Source organism: Megachile rotundata, unplaced genomic scaffold (genome assembly GCF_050947335.1).
Source record: "Megachile rotundata isolate GNS110a unplaced genomic scaffold, iyMegRotu1 scaffold0114, whole genome shotgun sequence".
Lineage (NCBI taxonomy): Eukaryota > Metazoa > Arthropoda > Insecta > Hymenoptera > Megachilidae > Megachile > Megachile rotundata.
This window is the reverse complement of record NW_027473411.1, coordinates 417,501-425,000: the sequence shown is the minus strand read 5'-3', so window position 1 is coordinate 425,000 and position 7,500 is coordinate 417,501. Positions and strand designations below refer to the sequence as shown.

The 7,500-nt window shown below is 49.2% G+C and overlaps 1 non-coding gene and 1 pseudogene across 1 annotated transcript; both read left to right on the top strand.

The window, feature by feature from the left end:
• Positions 1-471: 471 nt before the first annotated feature.
• On the top strand, positions 472-626 carry LOC143266250 (5.8S ribosomal RNA). Its single transcript, XR_013041302.1, has one exon. It is a non-coding gene; the product is annotated as a 5.8S ribosomal RNA (ribosomal RNA).
• A 1,820-nt stretch (positions 627-2,446) lies between these two features.
• Positions 2,447-7,500, top strand: part of LOC143266237 (large subunit ribosomal RNA) — an 8,245-nt pseudogene continuing 3,191 nt past the window's right edge.

Sequence of the window (7,500 nt, the reverse complement as noted above, 5' to 3'; positions counted from 1 at the left end):
TAGACCGATCTGACGCCGGCCATGGAGTGTCCGTATTGAATCTCGCGATACCGCCAAGACGTCCAATATATGTAAGCAGCGAGCAGGAGACTCTGTGTTACGCGCGACAGCGCGTTTCGTATTTTCCACGGTTTTTGAATGACTTTACCACCCGGAACGGACTGAAAACTCGCCGCACGAAGAGAAATGCGTCACAGAGCGTTGTTTCATCGGCGGTTCTGTAGTTTTATACGGTCCTTTACCCGTCCATGGACGTTATCGTGTCGTCTTAATCATCAATCAGCTCGGGTAAATCTGTGAACAGAGCTATGACGGGACGACGTCCGAATACCGATACTCGATCTTGCGCTTGGATTGGAGTTAGTATTCTATGGACAATCGAACGAATTTATAAACCAGGTTAAATAAATCACGTACATACTGGTTTTCAGACGCTGAGTTGTTAAATATGAACAAAAATTTTTATACGATTACCCTGAACGGTGGATCACTTGGCTCGTGGGTCGATGAAGAACGCAGCTAATTGCGCGTCAACGTGTGAACTGCAGGACACATGAACATCGACATTTCGAACGCACATTGCGGTCCACGGATACAATTCCTGGACCACGCCTGGCTGAGGGTCGTTTATATAACTAAAGACTGCTTGCGTTTGCCTTTAGCAGCAAAAGGTTTTCTCTTCATTGTTAAATTTTTTTCGGTACCGCTCGTCGTTCGACTAGATAAAACGAAACTGTTAAACGCCGAAAAGTCGAACGTTTCGGAGCGGGATCCGATGGTCGAACGCGAGAGAGAGAACAACTTGCGAAATTGGCGAAAACGTACGAGCGATGGTTGGACATTTCGTCGGCGTTTGACGCGGAGAATGTTAAATGGAACGTTCGTGTCTCGCCCTCTCTTTGCTAGTGTTCATTTTTTTCACAGGCGACAGAAGAACATTTTCGTATATCTCGCAATTCTTAGTTTTTAGGATCTTCTCGGCGGAATGCGCTTATCTCGGCTTGCGTGAGTCGTGGTTTCTAGTTAAACCCCTAAAAGAGACCATATACGACCGCCCGTGAAAGAGCGCTCCCGAGTCGAAAACACCTAACTACAGAAGGATATTTAGACGAGAGAGAAAATGATTCTTCGCCCTGCGAGAGAATTGTTAGACACCAATTGAAGGAAGCAAGCCGAGAGTAGAGCGTGTTTACGGCGTTTCTCCGCGCTCCCGACGTTGTCTGAAATGATTGTCGAATTTTTTTTTCGACGGTGCGAAAGTTTATACAACGAGGGGAAAAGTTAAAAATAAACGTGCGACGGAAGCTCTTTCACGGTTAAATTATTACGAGATCGTAGCTTCGCCACGTTTTTTTTAACATTTACAAGCGCAGATCGCTTCGTTGTCGTTGATTAGAAGCGGAAGACCGCGCGATCCCAATACGGGTTCCGGTCGTCCAGTCCTCGAAGTGCATAATTGTGCCGGACGGACGTTGAAAAACCCGGACCGATCGAACGATAAACGCTTATTTGGTGATCGTCTTGCGAGAGTCTCCCTTCATTGTTGTTCGTGTGTTAAATTTCTTTTATCGAACAACGGTCGAACGCAAATGAACAATGACATTTACACCGAAGATCGATCTCGAAACGCTTTTGTTCCTCCTTTTGTGCGCTCGTGGTTTCATCGAACGATATATACACGACGAAGGTGTACCACGCACGTTAAAAATGGGATTTCTTTTTTCCTTTAACCCTTTATTCTCTGGACCATGATAAGTCACCGATGGTTTACATGGCTGTCTCTGGCATTCTCGCCCTTTTCTTGGGATTTTGCGTCGGAACGCGACAGCAAAAGAAAAAACGTATCGGACGATGCGTCTTTACGGTTTATCGACCGTCGAGTGTATATTCGAACGTAAATATGTTGTAACGGTATATGTATCCTTTAGGGGACAAAAGAAACATGAAACGATCGTGTGCGAGAGCGCGCCGAGGGTAAGAAGAAAAGGTGTCCGACCTTTATCTCCTCGTTGTCGTAGTCTCTCCTCGTCGTTTGTTTTAACGCGCCCTGGATAGATAAAAAGATATATCCGATTATAATATATACATATATACTCCGACGCGAGTCGAGAACAACCGGACGTCGTCGTCGTCGTTTTTTTTTTTTGTCGTTGTCCCGCCTGCCCGAATATGCGGCGTTTTAAGTGCCTTTTTTCTTTTGTCGAACAAAAGAGAGAGGAGACACCGAGCTTTCATTTTGGCTCGTACGTACCTTCGAGTAGTCGACGATATTGTGTTGATCCGAAAAGAGAAAAATAGTTGGTTATCGAACGATACAAGGAAAAAATCGAACGACATAATCCCTGTGCGTCGTTGGTATTAATATACCTTTCGTATTACGTGTCGAAACCCCGAAAAGAGCGTACAGTTTGTGGTATAACTTTGAAAAGAAATAATAAAATTTCGACGACCTCAGAGCAGGCGAGATTACCCGCTGAATTTAAGCATATTAATAAGCGGAGGAAAAGAAACTAACAAGGATTTCCTTAGTAGCGGCGAGCGAACAGGAATGAGCCCAGCACTGAATCCCGCGGTTAACGCCGCTGGGAAATGTAGTGTTCAGGAGGATCCGTTTATCCCGAGACATCGAATCGCGTCCAAGTCCATCTTGAATGGGGCCACTTACCCATAGAGGGTGCCAGGCCCGTAGCGACCGGTACGCGTCTCGGGTGGATCTCTCCTTAGAGTCGGGTTGCTTGAGAGTGCAGCCCTAAGTGGGTGGTAAACTCCATCTAAGGCTAAATATGACCACGAGACCGATAGCGAACAAGTACCGTGAGGGAAAGTTGAAAAGAACTTTGAAGAGAGAGTTCAAGAGTACGTGAAACCGTTCAGGGGTAAACCCGAGAAACCCAAAAGATCGAATGGGGAGATTCATCGTCAACGAAGCTGGCTCCCGTGTTGGTGCGATAGTGCCCCGGATGGTCCCGTTACGGCGGGTTTCCCATCGGCGTGGGCACACCACCCGCGGCGAATGTTCCGGCTATGTAGTCGTGCACTTCTCCCCTAGTAGAACGTCGCGACCCGTTGCGTGTCGGTCTAAGGCCCGAGGCGAAGACTGTCCGTCGCTTTTAGCGTACGATGACAGCCCCTTGGATGCCCGGCCGACTGCGCGACGGTACTCAGACGGTATCGGGCCGCAAAATTCTCGAACGCACTGCGTCCAGGACCGCCGCAAGCTCGTTCCAGTCTAGATACCGGATGTACGGACTTAGCGCCGTAACCGGGCCTGGCGGGCTGTTGGCAGGCGGAGTCCTTGGACTGGCCAAACTTTGAATTACCGGTCGGCGACGCTATTGCTTTGGGTACTCTCGGGACCCGTCTTGAAACACGGACCAAGGAGTCTAACATGTACGCGAGTCATTGGGATTTGATAAACCTAAAGGCGAAATGAAAGTGAAAGTCGTCCGTGAAGTCGACTAAGGGAGGATGGGCCTCGTTACGATTAGGCCTCGCACTCCCGGGGCGTCTCGTTCTCATTGCGAGAAGAGGCGCACCTAGAGCGTACACGTTGGGACCCGAAAGATGGTGAACTATGCCTGGTCAGGACGAAGTCAGGGGAAACCCTGATGGAGGTCCGTAGCGATTCTGACGTGCAAATCGATCGTCGGAACTGGGTATAGGGGCGAAAGACTAATCGAACCATCTAGTAGCTGGTTCCCTCCGAAGTTTCCCTCAGGATAGCTGGCACTCGACTCGAACGCATAACGAGTCTCATCTGGTAAAGCGAATGATTAGAGGCCTTGGGGCCGAAACGACCTCAACCTATTCTCAAACTTTAAATGGGTGAGATCTCTGGCTTGCTTGAATTTTCATGAAGCCACGAGATATAAATTGATAAAATTTTTCTTGGATCAGAGTGCCAAGTGGGCCAATTTTGGTAAGCAGAACTGGCGCTGTGGGATGAACCAAACGCAGAGTTAAGGCGCCTAAGTCGACGCTTATGGGATACCATGAAAGGCGTTGGTTGCTTAAGACAGCAGGACGGTGGCCATGGAAGTCGGAATCCGCTAAGGAGTGTGTAACAACTCACCTGCCGAAGCAACTAGCCCTGAAAATGGATGGCGCTGAAGCGTCGCGCCTATACTCCGCCGTCAACGGCAAGTGCGCAGGAACGGGATTTAGTTCCCGTTCTCCATGAAGCCTTGACGAGTAGGAGGGTCGCGGCGGTGTGCGCAGAAGGGTCTGGGCGTGAGCCTGCCTGGAGCCGCCGTCGGTGCAGATCTTGGTGGTAGTAGCAAATACTCCAGCGAGGACCTGGAGGACTGACGTGGAGAAGGGTTTCGTGTGAACAGCCGTTGCACACGAGTCAGTCGATCCTAAGCCCTAAGAGAAATCTAATGTTGATGAGGTGTCCTAAAATTCACGCTTTTCGAACGCAAATGACAAACATACGTACGCTCGCACGCACGTACGCGCGCAAAAGGCAAAAAATGTTAAAAAGAGAAAAAAATTGCAGTTAAATAACAATTTACGTCGCCGTCGTTTCGTGTTTGTGTCCTAATCCACCGCTCGAACATGATCATTTTTATTGATAAATTGACAAAAACGTTGAACGCTGAAAAAAAATGATCGCGGTTCGGATCGATGGATACTTCACGTTCGACGTGATGCGACGTTGTCGAACGCCTGAAAGCGATTTTTTTTCTATTTTTTGCTTGGTTAAATCTTACAAACTATCGAACGCAAGTCGTGTCGTCGTTGCGTCGCAGATGCGTCGTTGTTTATATAATTTTGCGTGATTTGGGAAGAAACACACCCATCGGGCGAAAGGGAATCCGGTTCCTATTCCGGAACCCGGCAGCGGAACCGCATACCAATCGGGCCCTCGTAAGAGTGTTCGTCGGGGTAACCCAAAATGACCTGGAGACGCCGTCGGGAGATCTGGGAAGAGTTTTCTTTTCTGTATAAGCGTTCGAGTTCCCTGGAAACCTCTAGCAGGGAGATAGGGTTTGGAACGCGAAGAGCACCGCAGTTGCGGCGGTGTCTGGATCTTCCCCTCGGACCTTGAAAATCCAGGAGAGGGCCACGTGGAGGTATCGCGCCGGTTCGTACCCATATCCGCAGCAGGTCTCCAAGGTGAAGAGCCTCTAGTCGATAGATTAATGTAGGTAAGGGAAGTCGGCAAATTGGATCCGTAACTTCGGAATAAGGATTGGCTCTGAGGAGCGGGGCGTGTCGGGCTTGGTCGGGAAGTTGGCCAGGCTGACGTGCCGGGCCTGGGCGAGGTGAACGGTTGGCGACTTCGCGTCGCGTCCCGGAATCCGAGCTCGGTCCCGTGCCTTGGCCGCCAACGGATCTTCCTTGCTGCGAGGCTTCTTGTGACGGCTTCGGCCGTCCTTTTCGCCTCTTCGGCCGCCATTCAACGCTTAGCTCAGAACTGGCACGGACTAGGGGAATCCGACTGTCTAATTAAAACAAAGCATTGCGATGGCCCTCAAGGGTGATGACGCAATGTGATTTCTGCCCAGTGCTCTGAATGTCAACGTGAAGAAATTCAATTAAGCGCGGGTAAACGGCGGGAGTAACTATGACTCTCTTAAGCGTAAATCGCTCCGAGTTTCTCCTTCGGTTCGCCGGGGGAAAAACTCCGTCGCTTGCGTGAGTCATGGTTGCAGGGATGGCAATGCGTAACTCAGACCTCTCGTTAGGTCCTTCAGCCTCTCCCATCCAAGTCGCACGACCTACCTCCTAGTGGTACCTGCCGGTAACGTGACTGGTTGGCTGTTTGGGTGACTCACGTCACCATCGCAGTCCCAGTCACGGCTAAACGGCGTGCGGCGATCCCGGCGAAAGCCATATGGGATGTTTGTGCTTGCTACTCACTCATCTCATGCCTTCGGGCGAATTTTATATGCAAAAGATAGTGAAAGCAAGCCTCGGATGCCGTCGATCCCGAACAGTGGCGACGGAATAGGTGGAAACACCAGCCGGGGTGCTACAAACCCCCCGGTACCTACTACAAGCTCTGGTTCTCATCGAAGAGCGAGGAGCGCTATTCCTGAACGTTGTCCCTCGTGTGGTATTCAACTAACAGACAGAACAGCGTCAAGTGCTGCGCAGCATGTGCGAAGATGCAACGCGCCTCCCAGCCAACCCGATGGGTATGCCTGTGACATCTGCTCCAGAAAGTTCAAATCCTATCCTGGACTACGCCAGCACATACGCCTGTCCCACACAGAACAATATAATGCCTCAGACCTCCAACTGGCGCATGCTAGGCAGACTTCTGCACGCCCTCAATATTCTGACGGCGAGATAAGAACACTTGCCTCCATCGAAGCGTCCCTACCTGACAGGAGCAAGCTTTTGTCCAAAGATATTAACCTTATACTATCTAAGGAATCAGGTCGCACTATCGATGGTATAAAGAAGTTGAGGCAGAAGCCAACATACAAAGCGTATGTTGCAGAAGCAATTGAAGCAGCAAACAACACCAGACTGCACGAGGCAAGCTTAGATGCGCCCGAGGCTACACAACCCGATAATGACGAAACACAGGATCCAGGTGAGGCGTCGTCGAGCGCTCTCGCACCAGTCGCGCAAACCCATCCTGCACCGACTGGACCACCATATCTCCAACTTAGTCGCGTCGACGACCCATGCTCTCTAATTTCATCTAAAGAGATATGCATGTTTTTGAGACGTGTATGCGGCAGCACCACAGAGAATATGACTTCAATTATAAGTGCACTTTTGGACAATAAGCCGGACAACTCTGTAATAGACATGATCGATAACTTTATACGAGATATAGCCAATGATAACGAACATAAGGATAAAATTAGCAATAGGAACACGCCATACAATCCAGCCAGAAAACGTAAAGGAAATCGTGCTAAGAGACGTGCAACAAATTATGCTCGCCTTCAAAAATTATACGCCAAGAATCCTACACAAGCTGCCGAGCATATACTTACTGGATCCTCCCTTGAAGCGCCTGAATGCCCAGATATGTCCGAATTGGAGGCGTACTATCGGAACGTTTTTGCGCACAAAGATCTCGGTTGGAAGGCCCAATCGGCTCATGCTGAGAATCCCGTCGACATCTCTCATCCCATTTCCCCTACGGAAATTCATGTTCACCTCCGCAAGCTGAAAGAATCTTGTCCGGGGTTGGACGGCATTAAGAGAGAACATCTAAGATCGATGCGGCGGGCCGATCTACTTGCGCTATTAAATATTATTTGGGGCATGAAATGTCTACCACCAGTCCTCCGAGAAAATAAAACTACGCTAATACCTAAATCGGCGAATACTAAAGACCTAAAACAATGGCGACCTATCACGGTGTCCAGCAGGGTATTAAGACTTTTAAATAAAATTGTTTCCTCCCGTCTGGAGAACTGTATTAAACTGTCACATTCACAAAGAGGCTTTACTAAAATAGATGGCATTATTGCCAACACGTCAATTTTACAAACTGTAATACGCACAATGCGTTCTTCCTCCAAGCCATTT